Source organism: Ambystoma mexicanum, chromosome 7p (assembly GCF_040938575.1).
Source record: "Ambystoma mexicanum isolate Mex_15411 chromosome 7p, UKY_AmexF1_1, whole genome shotgun sequence".
NCBI classification, from domain to species: Eukaryota; Metazoa; Chordata; class Amphibia; order Caudata; family Ambystomatidae; genus Ambystoma; species Ambystoma mexicanum.
The window spans coordinates 712,343,843-712,361,183 of record NC_090939.1 but is presented as its reverse complement, the minus strand read 5'-3'; positions in this window follow the sequence as shown (position 1 = coordinate 712,361,183).

Below are 17,341 nucleotides of genomic sequence, written 5' to 3'. Positions count from 1 at the left end.
TCCGGTCAGTCACTTTCCGCCAGGGTCGTAATGAGGGCCACTGTCTTTTTTCCATCTCCTAAAATCAACTGTCACTTACAAACCTTTATACTATTTAATTTCTTTTTACACACACATATTCAAATCATGTTATCAGTAACATTGTTTAAATAAAATATATAGACTGCATATAGTCAAACAAAATTGCATGCACACACTATGTTCAAATCTCAAACAACAATACTTGTACAATAACATAAACATTTACAGGGTAATTCATAGAATTTCGCAGAAAAGTGTCGCAAGCGGCTGGCGCAGAGTGGCTGCGTGCGATTGTCTGCGCCAGGCGCGTGCGCTAAAACTGATTTCCGCGCACAGCGTATTCATGTATTTTAGGCTCCCAAACCAGCCGTGGCGCAGAGTATCGCAGCAACCCTGCAGCAGCGCCAGTAACGCCCCCAAGAACACCCTAGCGCAAGGAAAAGCCATCAAAATCGCTAAATCATCACAAAGGGCTGCGCTAACCCTGGAACAGTTTACAGGGCTGCCAAACAAGGAACGCAAAGCGGGTAACGTTTATATCAGGGGTACGCGGGAAGTTTTACACGCGATTAGCCAGGGTACGTGAATTACAGGGGTACGCGGGAAGTTTTACACGCGATTAGCCAGGGTACGTGTATTACAGGGGTACGCGTGAAGTTTTACACGCGATTAGCCAGGGTACGTGTATTACAGGGGTACGCGGGAATTATCACACGCGATTTGGCTGGGTACGTGTATTACAGGGGTACGCGGGAAGTTTTACACGCGATTAGCCAGGGTACGTGTATTACAGGGGTACGCCGGAATTATCACATGCAATTTGGCTGGGTACGTGTATTACAGGGGTGCGCGGGAATTATCACACGCGATTTGGCCGGGTACGTGTATTACAAGGGTGCGCAGGAATTATCACACCCGATTTGGCTGGGTATGTGTATTACAGGGGTGCGCGGGAAGTTACACACGCGATTAGGCTGGGTGGGTCCTCACAGGTGTTCCCTGTACACCCTCCAGGGCCCCTGCAGGCAGCCCACAAAACAGGGGACTACCCTGCACACCTGCTCATGTCCCCCAGCACCCCCACCCCCCAGCACTGTGGGCCACCCTCCACCAGGCCCCCACTCATGTCCCCTTGCACCCCCAGCCCCCAGCACTGTGGGCCACCCTCCACCAGGCCCCCACTCATGTCCCCTTGCACCCCCACCCCCCAGCAGTCATGGGGCACCCTCCACCAGGCCCCCACTCATGTCTCCCACCACCCCCACACCCCAGCCACCATGGGCAGCCTCCACCAGGCTCACACCCATGTCTACCACCACCCCCACCCCCCAGCAGTGCAGGGGCAGCCTCCACCAGGCCCCCACTCATGTCTCCCAGCCCCCACCCCCCCAGCACTGAGGGGCACCCTCCAACAGGCCCCCACTCATGTCTCCCACCACCCCCACCGCCCAGCAGTGCAGGGGCAGCCTCCACCAGGCCCTCACTCATGTCCCCTATCACCCCCACCCCCCAGCCACCAGGGGCAGCCTCCACCAGGCCCCCACTCATGTCCCCTATCACCCCCACCCCCCAGCCACCATGGGCAGCCTCCACCAGGCCCCCACTCATGTCTCCTACCACCCCCACCCCCCAGCCACCATGGGCAGCCTCCACCAGGCCCCCACCCATGTCTACCACCCCTCCACCCCCCAGGAGTGCAGGGGCAGCCTCCACCAGGCCCCCACTCATGTCCCCTATCACCCCACCCCCCAGCCACCATGTGCAGCCTCCACCAGGCTCCCACGCATGTCTACCACCACCCCCACCCCCCAGCAGTGCAGGGGCAGCCTCCACCAGGCCCACACTCATGTCTCCCACCCCCTACCCCCCCAGCACTGAGGGGCAGCCTCCACCAGGCCCCCACTCATGTCCCCTATCACCCCCACCCCCCAGCCACCAGGGGCAGCCTCCACCAGGCCCCCACTCATGTCCCCTATCACCCCCACCCCCCAGCCACCATGGGCAGCCTCCACCAGGCTCCCACCCATGTCTACCACCACCCCCACCCCCCAGCAGTGCAGGGGCAGCCTCCACCAGGCCCCCACCCATGTCTCCCACCCACCCCACCCCCCAGCACTGTGGGGCACCCTCCACCAGGCCCCCACTCATGTCCCCTATCACCCCCACCCCCCAGCCACCATGGGCAGCCTCCACCAGGCCCCCACTCATGTCTCCCACCACCCCCACCCCCCAGCAGTGCAGGGGCAGCCTCCACCAGGCCCCTACTCATGTCCCCTATCACCCCCACCCCCCAGCCACCAGGGGCAGCCTCCACCAGGCACCCACTCATGTCCCCTATCACCCCCACCCCCCAGCAGTGCAGGGGCAGCCTCCACCAGGCCCCCACTCATGTCTCCCACCACCCCCACCCCCAGCCACCATGGGCAGCCTCCACCAGGGCCCCACTCATGTCTACCACCACCCCCACCCCCCAGCAGTGCAGGGGCAGCCTCCACCAGGCCCCCACTCATGTCTCCCACCACCCCCACCCCCCAGCCACCATGGGCAGCCTCCACCAGGGCCCCACCCATATCTACCACCACCCCCACCCCCAAGCAGTGCAGGGGCAGCCTCCACCAGCCCCCCACTCATGTCCCCTATCACCCCCACCCCCCAGCCACCATGGGCAGCCTCCACCAGGCCCCCACTCATGTCTCCCACCCCCCACCCCCCCAGCACTGAGGGGCACACTCCACCAGGCCCCCATTCATGTCTCCCACCACCCCCACCGCCCAGCAGTGCAGGGGCAGCCTCCACCAGGCCCCCACTCATGTCTCCCACCCCCACCCCCCCAGCACTGAGAGGCACACTCCACCAGGCCCCCACTCATGTCTCCCACCACCCCCACCGCCCAGCAGTGCAGGGGCAGCCTCCACCAGGCCCCCACTCATGTCTCCCACCCACCCCACCCCCCAGCACTGTGGGGCACCCTCCACCAGGCCCCCACTCATGTCCCCTTGCACCCCCACCCCCCAGCAGTCATGGGGCACCCTCCACCAGGCCCCCACTCATGTCTCCCACCACCCCCACCCCCCAGCCACCATGGGCAGCCTCCACCAGGCTCCCACCCATGTCTACCACCGCCCCCACCCCCCAGAAGTGCAGGGGCAGCCTCCACCAGGCCCCCACTCATGTCCCCTATCACCCCCACCCCCCAGCCACCATGGGCAGCCTCCACCAGGCCCCCACTCATGTCTCCCACCCCACACCCCCCCAGCACTGAGGGGCACACTCCACCAGGCCCCCACTCATGTCTCCCACCACCCCCACCGCCCAGCAGTGCAGGGGCAGCCTCCACCAGGCCCCCACTCATGTCTCCCACCCCCCACCCCCCCCAGCACTGAGGGGCACACTCCACCAGGCCCCCACTCATGTCTCCCACCACCCCCACCGCCCAGCAGTGCAGAGGCAGCCTCCACCAGGCCTCACTCATGTCTCCCACCCACCCCACCCCCCAGCACTGTGGGGCACCCTCCACCAGGCCCCCACTCATGTCCCCTTGCACCCCCACCTCCCAGCAGTCATGGGGCACCCTCCACCAGGCCCCCACTCATGTCTCCCACCCACCCCACCCCCCAGCACTGTGGGGCACCCTCCACCAGGCCCCCACTCATGTCCCCTTGCACCCCCGCCCCCCAGCAGTCATGGGGCACCCTCCACCAGGCCCCCACTCATGTCTCCCACCACCCCCACCCCTCAGCCACTATGGGCAGCCTCCACCAGGCCCCCACTCATGTCTCCCACCACCCCCACCGCCCAGCAGTGCAAGGACAGCCTCCACCAGGCCCCCACTCATGTCCCCTATCACTCCCAACCCCCAGCCACCAGGGGCAGCCTCCACCAGGCCCCCACTCATGTCCCCTATCACCCCCACCCCCCAGCCACCATGGGCAGCCTCCACCAGGCCCACACTCATGTCTCCCACCACCCCCACCCCCCAGCCACCATGGGCAGCCTCCACCAGGCCCCCACCCATGTCTACCACCCCCCACCCCCCAGCAGTGCAGGGGCAGCCTCCGCCAGGCCCTCACTCATGTCCCCTATCACCCCCACCCCCCAGCCACCATGGGCAGCCTCCACCAGGCTCCCACCCATGTCTACCACCACCCCCACCCCCCAGCAGTGCAGGGGCAGCCTCCACCAGGCCCCCACTCATGTCTCCCACCCCCTACCCCCCCAGCACTGAGGGGCACCCTCCACCAGGCCCCCACTCATGTCTCCCACCACCCCCACCGCCCAACAGTGCAGGGGCAGCCTCCACCAGGCCCCCACTCATGTCCCCTATCACCCCCACCCCCCAGCCACCAGGGGCAGCCTCCACCAGGCCCCCACTCATGTCCCCTATCACCCCCACCCCCCAGCCACCATGGGCAGCCTCCACCAGGCCCACACTCATGTCTCCCACCACCCCCACCCCCCAGCCACCATGGGCAGCCTCCACCAGGCCCCCACCCATGTCTACCACCCCCCCACCCCCCAGCAGTGCAGGGGCAGCTTCCACCAGGCCCCCACTCATGTCCCCTATAACCCCCACCCCCCAGCCACCATTGGCAGCCTCCACCAGGCTCCCACCCATGTCTACCACCACCCCCACCCCCCAGCAGTGCAGGGGCCGCCTCCACCAGGCCCCCACTCATGTCTACCCCCCCTACCCCCCCAGCACTGAGGGGCAGCCTCCACCAGGCCCCCACTCATGTCCCCTATCACCCCCACCCCCCAGCCACCAGGGGCAGCCTCCACCAGGCCCCCACTCATGTCCCCTATCACCCCCACCCCCCAGCCACCATGGGCAGCCTCCACCAGGCTCCCACCCATGTCTACCACAACCCCCACCCCCCAGCAGTGCAGGGGCAGCCTCCACCAGGCCCCCACTCATGTCTCCCACCCCCCCAGCACTGAGGGGCGCCCTCCACCAGGCCCCCACTCATGTCTCCCACCCCCCACCCCCCCAGCACTGAGGGGCAGCCTCCACCAGGCCCCCACTCATGTCTCCCACCCACCCCACCCCCAGCACTGTGGGGCACCCTCCACCAGGCCCCCACCCATGTCTACCACCACCCACACCCCCCAGCAGTGCAGGGGCAGCCTCCACCAGGCCCCCACTCATGTCCCCTATCACCCCCACCCCCCAGCCACAATGGGCAGCCTCCACCAGGCCCCCACTCATGTCTCCCACCACCCCCACCCCCCAGCAGTGCAGGGGCAGCCTCCACCAGGCCCCCACTCATGTCCCCTATCACCCCCACCCCCCAGCCACCAGGGGCAGCCTCCACCAGGCACCCACTCATGTCCCCTATCACCCCCACCCCCCAGCAGTGCAGGGGCAGCCTCCACCAGGCCCCCACTCAGGTCTCCCACCACTCCCACCCCCCGGCCACCATGGGCAGCCTCCACCATGGCCCCACCCATGTCTACCACCACCCCCACCACCCAGCAGTGCAGGGGCAGCCTCCACCAGGCCCACACTCATGTCTCCCACCACCCCCAGCCACCATGGGCAGCCTCCACCAGGGCCCCACCCATGTCTACCACCACCCCCACCCCCCAGCAGTGCAGGGGCAGCCTCCACCAGGCCCCCACTCATGTCCCCTATCACCCCCACCCCTCAGCCACCATGGGCAGCCTCCACCAGGCCCCCACTCATGTCTCCCACCCCCCACCCCCACCCCCAGCACTGAGGGTCACACTCCACCAGGCCCCCACTCATGTCTCCCATCACCCCCACCGCCCAGCAGTGCAGGGGCAGCCTCCACCAGGCCCCCACTCATGTCTCCCACCCACCCCACCCCCCAGCACTGTGGGGCACCCTCCACCAGGCCCCCACCCATGTCTACCACCACCCCCACCCCCCAGCAGTGCAGGGGCAGCCTCCACCAGGCCCCCACTCATGTCCCCTATCACCCCCACCCCCCAGCCACCATGGGAAGCCTCCACCAGGCCCCACTCATGTCTCCCACCACCCCCACCCCCCAGCAGTGCAGGGGCAGCCTCCACCAGGCCTCCACTCATGTCCCCTATCACCCCCACCCCCTAGCCACCAGGGGCAGCCTCCACCAGGCACCCACTCATGTCCCCTATCACCCCCACCCCCCAGCAGTGCAGGGGCAGCCTCCACCAGGCCCCCACTCATGTCTCCCACCACCCCACCCCCCAGCCACCATGGGCAGCCTCCACCAGGGCCCCACCCATGTCTACCACCACCCCCACCCCCAGCAGTGCAGGGGCAGCCTCCACCAGGCCCCCACTCATGTCTCCCACCCCCCCCACCCCCCAGCCACCATGGGCAGCCTCCACGAGGGCCCCACCCATGTCTACCACCACCCCCACCTCCCAGCAGTGCAGGGGCATCCTCCACCAGGCCCCCACTCATGTCTCCCACCACCCCCACCCCCCAGCCACCATGGGCAGCCTCCACCAGGGCCCCACCCATGTCTACCACCACCCCACCCCCCAGCAGTGCAGGGGCAGCCTCCACCAGGCCCCCACTGATGTCCCCTCTCACCCCCACCCCCCAGCCATCATGGGCAACCTCCACCAGGCCCCCACTCATGTCTCCCAACCCCCACACCCCCAGCACCGAGGGGCACACTCCACCAGGCCCCCACTCATGTCTCCCACCACCCCCACCGCCCAGCAGTGCAGGAGCAGCCTCCACCAGGCCCCCACTCATGTCTCCCACCCACCCCACCCCCCAGCACTGTGGGGCACCCTCCACCAGGCCCCCACCCATGTCTACCACCACCCCAACCCCCAGGCAGTGCAGGGGCATCCTCCACCAGGCCCCCACTCATGTCCCCTATCACCCCCACCCCCCAGCCACCATGGGGAGCCTCCACCAGGGCCCCACCCATGTCTACCACCACCCCCACCCCCCAGCAGTGCAGGGGCAGCCTCCACCAGGCCCCCACTCATGTCTGACACCACCACCACCCCCCAGCCACCATGGGCAGCCTCCACCAGGGCCCCACCCATGTCTACCACCACCCCCACCCCCCAGCAGTGCAGGGGCAGCCTCCACCAGGCCCCCACTCATGTCCCCTATCACCCCCACCCCCCAGCCACCATGGGCAGCCTCCACCAGGGCCCCACCCATGTCTACCACCACCCCCACCCCCCAGCAGTGCAGGGGCAGCCTCCACCAGGCCCCCACTCATGTCCCCTATCACCCCCACCCCCCAGCCACCATGGGCAGCCTCCACCAGGCCCCCACTCATGTCTCCCACCCCCCACGCCCCCCCAGCACTGTGGGGCACCCTCCACCAGGCACCCACCCATGTCTACCACCCCCCCACCCCCCAGCAGTGCAGGGGCAGCCTCCACCAGGCCCCCACTCATGTCCCCTATCACCCCCACCCCCCAGCCACCATGGGCAGCCTCCACCAGGCCCCCACCCATGTCTCCCACCCCCCACCCCCCCAGCACTGAGGGGCACACTCCACCAGGTCCCCACTCATGTCTCCCACCACTCCCACCGCCCAGCAGTGCAGGGGCAGCCTCCACCAGGCCCCCACTCATGTCTCCCACCCACCCCACCCCCCAGCAGTGCAGGGGCAGCCTCCACCAGGCCCCCACACATGTCCCCCTGCCCACAGGCCCTGAAAATCCTCAAGCATGGGCCTCATGGCCAGCCACCACAGCCCAAAGACACAACCAAGTATTACATGCGCCCATGATACTACTCCAATGGAAACAATGTAAATGAACACATGTGTCTCACACACACACAATGGTTGCAAGTGAACCTGAAAACCCATATCATGACATGCATGAAAACAATGAGATGAAACCACACATTGAAGAATGAAAAAATCAAAATAATGTATTAAAAACAACAGTAATGGCAATCAAAATTAAACAAAATAAACAAGTAAAAAAAAAAGAAAATTAAGCTGGCTGTCCCTTTTCAAATTAAAATCAATAAATGATAATCCAAAAAAATGTCTTCCAAAGTTCCAGTCCATAAAAAGTAAATTAAGGGAAAAAAGAAATAGAAAACCATTGCTCCATGGAAAAAAATATTCATAGTAAAAAAAATATCCAAATGCAAAGTCAAACTATGTAAAAAGTATTCAGGGTCCATCATCCCAACAGAAGAAATGAAACCTACAAAAAAACCTATCTAAAATGGAACTATATACAAAAGGTGGAGCCGTGTCCGTCGACTCCAAATAAAAATAAACAATAAAGGAAACCTATCACTAAATAACTATATACAATGGCGGCGGGCCAGTCCAGCGGCTCACTCAGTGGTGTTCCGGGCCAGGGCATTATCGAACTCCTCGTCTATGTCCCGGAGGCGGTCCTGTTCCATGGCCCCGAGGGTCCGCAGGGACGCCGACATGTTCACCTCCAACTCCCTGCGGATTGCCTCGAGGCACTCGGCCCGCCTCAGGGCCCTCCGCATGGAGTTCTCCGCCCTGACCATCGTGAGCCGCGCCTCTTCCGCCCGCCGCCGCACCGCATCTATGGCGTGGCCCAACCGCTGCCACACGAAAGACACTTCCCATCCAGGGTCCACCTGCCCTCCGGCCGATGCCTGCCCCTCCGATGTTGAAGGCCCCGAGCTATCGTAGCTCCCACCTACAGCCTTCTGCTGCTGCAGCTGCTGCTGTCCATGTGCCCTGTCCGATGGTGCCTGCACATCCTCCTTCAGCTGGGGTGCAGTCGTTGATGTGGCCACCCCTGCTGGATGTCCGACTCCCGACTGTGGCAGGGATCTGTTGTCCACCAGCCTGGCAGCACGGTCAGAGGCAGCTCCACAGGGCACCCAGGTGACACATGGGTGGGAAGATGGCATGGAGGACGACTGGGGCATAGGGGGTTCTGTGGAGGAGGGGGTCGGAACAAGGTCCAGGAAACGGAGGAATCCAGCCCTGGTGAGCTGTCCCAGTGGGTCAACGCGGTCAACGAGCCATTCGAGAAGACGTGCAGACTCATCATGAAAAGACTGCAGGTCAGCTCGCATGGCCCGTTGACGCAACGCCACCCCACCCTGGACAGGCTCAACCTGGTGCAGGATAGCCACATCCACAGGGAGAGGAAGGCCAGGTGTTGTAAGCCAATCCCCTCCCTGAGAACGGGTCTGGAGGTAGGCATCCCCGCTGGTGCAAGATGATGCAGTGACAGGAGCAGGGACAGGATTGCACACAGGCACCTCCGCGGCGGCCTGTGCTGCCTCCTGTCCCTGATCCTGCACTGCACCACTAGCACCAGTGGAATCCCACCTCCAGACCCCGCCTCTGTCGCTTGCACAGCCTCCTCCTCCTCCAAACCCCCCACCAACCTGGATGACTTCATGCCATCTTCCTCCGTTGGGCCCTGTGGGGTCCCAGCTGCCCCTTCTGCTGCCGAGGAGTCCAACTCCAACCTCCGCCTCTTGGACCTCCCCTCGGCAGCTGCGGCCTGGGACATGGCACTGGACTCCTCACTCCCCGACGAGATCAGAACCTGGGAGGGGATCCGGGCTTTGCGTCTCCGGCTGGTGGTGTGACCCCTGCCGCTGTGCTCCACAGCACCTTCTCCGCCCTCTTCATCAGTTGACGCTGCAGACAGGGAGAAAGAAAACACAGGCATCAGGGCACTGTACAATGGACACATACACACATGACAGTTATACATGAGTGGCATTGGTAAACCTCAGACATGGCATCACAATCCCCAACACACATGTCATTTCAACTTGCACACATGAGCCATACCACAGCCATATTGCAACAGCCAGCACCATCCATTCACATACAACAGCATGAGCAGCCAAAGGTCATCCACACATCACATGCAACATAGGGAGTACACTACACATGCACACACACCACCAAACTTGCATGCATGTGTACACCTCCGCCAACTGTTGCAGTGTTCCGATCGACATCCATGTCACACCTGACAATCATTCCTCCACATCCTGTGCCATGCAAGCCCACACACACAAGCACCATCCATGTGTCACACATGAGACCCCTCGCATGTGTCACCCTCACGGCCCTGTACACCCCCCCCTACTTGCCCACATAAAAATACATGTTCAACCTGCACACTCCTGGCACACCACCACACGCAAAGCTTACAATCAGTATGCATGTACACTTACCGCTCGACTCCAGACGGGTCTGCCTCTCAAGGACCTGGACGTGGAGCGCTGGGTATATGCGTTCCAGGACCCTCATCTGATCTTCCGACAAGTGGCCCCGGCGCCCCTTAGCATCCACTGCCTTCAGGAGGCGCCGGGCATTGTTGATGGTCCTGGACCTGAAGTCCTCCCAGTGCTTCCTGACACGTTCGTAGTCGCGGACTGCCACCTCCTCCGCGTTGATGGCAGTCATGATGTCCATCCAGATCCGAGTCCCTCCTTCCTTGTCGACGTGCAACCTTCCGAAGAGGGCATCATACTGCCCCAGGACATGCTCCACCAGGACACCAACTTCGGTGGCAGTGAAGCTGGTGCCCCTCTGCCTCCTTGGCCGGGGGTTGCCACTGGTGCCAGATGTTGCAGTGCTCGACATGGCAACCCCAGAGGCAGGAGTGGGTGGGCAACTGGGTCCTGGGGCTGGGCTGTGGGGCGATGGAAAAGCAGTCGGGAGTCTTCGGTTCCAGCAGGGGTGGTCACAGCAACAGCACCCCTGGCTGATGTGCAGGCAGCAAATGGCGGGGCACGTGGGCAGCAGGCAGTCAGGCAGCAGCAGATGGCAGGTGGGAGCGTGCTCAGGGCTCTGGGGGGCAGTAAATCGGCCTTCTGGGCAGGAGCGTGGTCTTCCGTGTGTGAACGCGTGGCCAGCTTGATACGGAGTGATTTTGCACGTGAAAATCCAGCACGTCTGCGTGTAATTCGAGGAAAGGCCCTTAGCGCGTAAGCGCATCAGCACACGTCTGTACATTCATTGGCCCAAAGGCCACCAGCGTATGCGCGTCTATGAAGTCACGTGCACGTTGAATATGGCACACGTGAAATGTTGCATGTTAAAGAAATGAAAGACACGTCCGAGTGTCAAAGCGTGTAATTGGTGGAAATGGCCTTAGCGCGTACACGCGGAAGTGACAAAGCGTGTAATTGGTGGAAATGGCCCTAGCGCGTACACGCGGAAGTGACGCTGGACGTGTGGGCCTGCATAAAAGGTACGTGTAGAACACCATTTCCTTGTACGTGCTTTTCGTGGAGAGCGAGTGGGTGAAATCTGTACTTCTTGTCGTTTCACACGTGATTTACTTCACGGCGTTTCAAGTTTGTACTCCCTGTTACCTCTGACAGCTTTTTCTCTTTTTTCTCTTTTTCTGGTTTTCCTGGGCCTGTTCCCTCAAACTGCGTCCCCTTCTACTGTTGTCCTGTCTCCTCAGACAGCATACAATTCTTCTTTTGGCGGGGGTGTTGCCAACGCGCACACGCGCTTCTTTTTCACGCTCTTTTTCCTGGCAGACGGTGAGTCACGCACGTATCTAACATCTGTGCTTGCCCCGTGTGTAGCCTACCCCTTCAGAGGTCATTCTAGGCTGCGTGTGACACGCATACGTTCATTCTTGTGTTACTGGGTGCCACAGCGTAGTGCAGGTTTATTTTTCCGCACACGTGGTCTAGGAGGGGTTGCGTGCACATTATCTCCCTTTTTTGGGCTTCCTGTGCGTTGCGTGACCCGTCATCTTTCCCCAGGGGTCACATTCAGCCTTGCTAGAGCACTAGGGTACGATTGCCATCTGGTACCCAACCCCTTTGGCCCCCAATTGCCCAGGACAATAGTTTACAGCCACTCCCATACGCACATTAACATCAGTGCCATGGTTGGGAGGCGAGGAATCCGTAAGGGTGGCAAAGGTGGACGAGCCACAAGTGGTGGCCGTGGTGGATCGGGTAGGGGACGTGGTCGTTACTTGCAGGGTGACCCTGTCCCCCCATGTGTGGAGGAATAGTCAAGGGCACCCATAATCCTCCCCCCGCCCCCCCCTGGTTGAGGGGGATGTGGCTGACACCATCCATGCTCAGCCCTTGTTGGACCAGCCCATTGTGGCACCAGATCTGGCTGACTCCATGGCTGACTTCCAGGTCAGCAGGCCTATGACACGTGCGCTGGTGCACGTTGATGTCACCATGCCACGTGCATCTGGGCCAGCAAGGTCATCTGCTGCACCAAGGAGGCAGGGCGGAGAGGCTGCAGGGGCAGCTGCGGCTCCATCCACCCCAGCCCTCACACACCCAGCCAGGACAGTGTCGGTCCTAGTCCATGCTGCTGACATTCCCCCTGACACCATCACACTAGAGCCAATGCCTGCACCAACTCCCATGCTGAGTGTGCAATCCCATACTCCTGATACAGAGTCCACCAGGGCTCCTGCCCCTAGTGTCCAGAGCGGCGCAGGACACTCAGGATCACCACCACCTTCCAAGCGGAAGAGGAAGAGTGCTCGTCCGGCACAGGCTGATGCCCCAGACACGGCTACACAGTCCGGCCCGTCCAGGAAGCCCAGCTTCACGGATGACGAACTGAATGCACTTGTCGAGTATGTGTCCGGACATGACAACGAGATGGTCATTGTTGCAGGATCCAAGACCCCACCTGCACAACGCCAGGCACACTGGCAGACCGTTGCGGACATCGTAAGTGCCCTTGGAATCGTGAGGCGCACAGCCAATGATTGCTATAAGCGCTGGAATGACCTAAAGCGCAGGGCAAAGAGTAAGCTGGCCTCAAGTCATGCCGCAACTCTAGTGACTGGAGGTGGGTCTCCAGTAGTAGACATGGAACTCACTCCACATGAGTCAGTCGCTGGGACCTACGTCACGGAGGAACAGATCCAAGGCGTGGGAGATCTGGCTGATTACGAGGCATTGTCCGGTGAGTGCACATGCATGTCTGTGTCATCCATGTGCATGGTGTGTGTGTGAGGGCTTCTGTTTGTGTGCCAGGTGAGAGTGTGTGCGCCTGAGTCGTATGGGTCAGCCATGTGCTTCATGCAATACTTCCTGCGCAGCTGCATTTGGCCATAGCAGTATCCCTTCTGCCAACAGTAGACATCTAGCCCAACTGCACGCCAGTTGCCCTTGAAGTGTCACCTTGCCACAACATAGTTGCTTATTTTTCACTGTTCATTCAGTCAGATTGTTTGCATTCCACCACTTTTACTAGGCATGTCGCTGTCCACTAGTCACATGTCTGACATGGCTATGGTAAAGTGGAGTGACTTTGTTACCTGGATATCATTTGTACACACATGTCCCTGTGCAATTGGACCATTTCAGACTGGCAGCTCCAGGTGAAAAATCTGACCTGTTAGAATTAGAAAAGCGATTACATGCGGGAACTGGACTGAATGAATAGGTGCTGCCCTCCTCTCCATCTTCACTCAATAGCAATGGTACATGCCATCTGTGTGATGGCATGTGTGTTTCACCTGGCAATCACAGGCCAATGTGTGATGCCACTGCCAGGCAGCATGCAGAAAATGTGTTCATCTTCCATCTTGGTGTCATCAGTGTGTGCCATTTGCCTGCACTTCATACGCAGTGAGGGTGCATGCATGGGAGGGTTTTAGTCATGTGGGACATGTGTCAATCAAGTACTGGTTCTCTTGCTTCTCAGCCCTCATTGTGTGCCATGGTGCTAATGCCTGTTTCCATTTCTTTGTTTTCATGTCTTTGCAGGGGAAGACGCACCTGATACTGCTGGGGTTGTGGAGATGGTGCAGACCCAGGAGGGGTCCGAGGCACGACCAACCACCAGTGAGGGACGTGGTGTGGTGGTGGGGGAGAACCCACAAGTGCTGCAGGTCGTGCTCTCAAGGGGTGTCTCTGGCTACACCTCCCCCGAGCTGTACTCAGGTGTTGATTCGGATGAGACCTACGTGCCGTCACAGGTGAGTGTTCCAGGGAGGGATTCTGTTCTGTCTCACCCACCTGCACCAGGGTCAGAACCCTCCATGGGGATGTCAGTGTTGGCAGCTACGCCTTTGGTGGTTACGGATGCAGGGTCACACTCCGCGACATCTGATCCTGTTCCTGGGCCAGCAGATCAGAGGGGGAATGCAGTCCTGCAGCCTCAGGCAGTGCCGGCACAGCAAGGGCGCAGTTCGCCTTGCCCCAGACAGGTGTGGTGCCCGCCGACGTGGTGGCCATACGCCACCTGGCAATACCGCATGGGAGCAATCCATATACAGTATGGCTACCCAACAGGCAGCATCATCAGAGATGATGGCTCAGGCCATGGATAGGGTGGCCACTTCCATTGTCCCCCCAGAAAGGCTGATGGAGCGACTGCAGCAGGCAACAGACTCCATCTGCCAGTCACACAGGGAGGACATGTTGGCGTCCAACAGGGACAGGCGGGCGGCACTGGCGATTCTGCAGGATGCCCTTTCCATAGAGTCCCAGGGCCACAGAGAAGCCCTGAGGGTGGAACTCAGTCAGATCAGGACGACCCTTGTTGAGCTTGAGGCTCCAACACACAGAAGGACAGAAGAGCAGCTGGAGCGTCTCACACGTACGCTCTCAGCTGAGATGCAGGCAACTCGGGCGGAGGTCCGGTCACCCCGTGAGTTGTTGCATGGGGACCTCCGCACGATTATCCTCCAGAACCAGACCTTCCACACTCGCATGCTTGCTGCCATGGAGGAGCAGACTAGGGCTTTGCGTGGGCTGCCTCCCATAGTGCCACCACCTCCTGATGCAGCTGCAGAGTCTGAGGAGAGCGACCACAGTGATTCTCTCACAATAGGGTAGCTGTGTCGGCCACGAGCCCATGAAGGTGTTTTTTTTTTCACAGAATCCACACAGGTGGGTTCTGGTGTGCATCCTGACCTCGGACCTCCTGGGTGGCCTCCCCCACCCCCTGGCCCATTCATGGCCATTTTTGATATATTTTTTTTTCATATATTTTTTTTACAGTGTGTTGCCTTGTGTGGCTCCCGTGGGTATCCGCTGTATTGTGCCTGGGCACATGCAGGCTTGTCCTGATTTTGGGTTAGATGCGTGGGTTTGTGAGACACATACCCCTCCTGCTTCCTGTTTCCATGGGCTTGCAAAGGGTGTCCCCAAGTGACATTGACTTACACGGTGACGTTGGACTCCCACTACATGTGTGGGTAGTCTAGTCAATACTGTGTATACATTCCTAGTGCATATTTCTGTTGTGTTGTACACTGCATGTTGCATAGATGTGTAACTCATCATCCATGTCTACCTCCTAATTTGCAGGTCCTTTCCTCATGTCTACACAAGGCCCTCTACTTTGGAGATGGAGTCCATGTTGGCAGCAGTGCACCTACAACTCTACATGGCGGCAACACTGTACAGTTGGAAGTGGTGGGAGTGCAGGCATTTCCAGGTGGTGAGACTACTAATTTCTTACATTCGTAATGTCATGTTGATGGTAGTTTTGAGGGTCAGTAGCTGATAAGTGTTATTGCTAAATAGCTGCTCAAGTGTGTTGTTGGTCCTGCATTACTGTGAGCATTTCAGGTGTCGCGAGTTTCAATTAGGGACACTGTACTTTCTGACACTTGTGTAATGTTGTGGGGATTACTTTGTTTGCCCTCACATAGCATGACATGGCATGGTGTGTCGTGTGGCGGTGCTGGGGATGGGTTGGGTGACATGGCACTGTCCTCATGTTGCATTTTGCAAGTGGGTATTCATTTTAGCTGCATGTATGTGTTTTTTCACGAAACTGCATTGGTGGTGTCTGTGTAGGTAAGGATGCACACATTGTGACACTTCCAGGTGAACAATCTCAGGCTGATATGGTTTTGACGGTTGATTCTCCAGACATTCAGGATCATTGTCAGGTTGAGTCATCATTGATTGTCAGATGGTATGTGCCAGGGCAGTGTGCACTCCACAGGGGTGTGATTTCTATGTGAAGTAATTAGCCACTAGCTGTGTACGGGCCGCCTCCCCCGTGCCCTTTCCCCTCCCATGCGCAGCGGGCGTGCATGTGGTTGGAGATGTGGGGGCACCACAATGTCCAGGGCCAGGCCCCGGCGTATTGCAACGTTGTGCAGGACACATGCTGACACTATGATCCTGCATACTACTGGGGGAGCGTATAACCTCTGCCCGCCAGAACGGTCAAGGGAGCGAAAGCGTGACTTAAGCACTCCGAATGTGCGCTCCACTATGACCCGGGTTGCAATGTGGGATGTGTTATATCTTACTTCGGGTGGCGTGGTGGGGTTCCGAATTGGCGTCATCATGTGGGGGCTGAGAGGGTAGGCACTGTCCCCTGTGGAGGTGGTGATGGGTATCATTGGTGGGGTTGTGACCTTGCTCAGTATCTGACATGCATGCATGTGCAGTGGCATTCATACTCACCAAGCAGCCATGTATCGCCATGCCGCCCAGCTTCTAGGTCCCGGCTTAGGGTGGACATTCGGTAAATGAAGCTGTCGTGGGTGGACCGGGATAGTTGGCATATACTGAGGTGATGATTCCCTTGGCATTACATACTACCTGCACGTTGATGGAATGCCAGTGCTTGCGGTTGCTATAGATGTGCTCAGATGCCCTGGGGGGACGTAGAGCCACATGGGTGCAGTCGATGGCACCTAGCACTTTGGGGAATCGTGCCACACTGTAAAAATCCAGTGCGGCAGCATGCCTTTCTGCAGGTGTTCTGGGCAGGTATATGTGCCTGCGGACTGATGGGCGTGCAGTGATGATGGCCAAGACCTGGTGTAGGCAGCGTGACTGCGTGGCCTGTGACACCCCACCCACTATGGCACTTGTCCGCTGAAATGATCCAGTGGCTAAGAAGTGCAGTACATTGAGGACCTTCTCCAGGGGGCTGAGTGCTTGGGAGCACAGGGTGGGTGATGTGAGGTCATCCTCCCACTCACTCACCAGGTCCAGTATTATGTGTGGTGGAAACCTGTACCTCCCATACACCTGGTCATCAGGCATCCCAAAAAGCCTGGTTCTGGGTGTGAAAATTCTGGCCCTGACTATCCTCCTCCTCCTCCTTTGGTAGCCCACGGCCACTGCTGCTAGGAGCGGTATATTCATCCTGGCGTCTGAGCTTGTTAGTTTTTTTGCGCGCAATTTTATGCGTCGCGGGTTGACGTATGCCTGCTTCCTGCTGGCGTACGTGTTTCTTTGCGCGTGTTGTAGGCGAGCGTGTGAAACTTCCCGCGCACCCCTGAAATCCACGTACCCAGGCCAATAGCGTGTGGAAATTCCCGCGCACCCCGGAATACACGTGCGCTGATGTACTTGCGTGTGTAAGTGCCCGCGCACCCCTGAAATACACGTACATAGGCCAATCGCGTGTATGCGCACTTTTGTCCAATTACACGCGAGGAAACA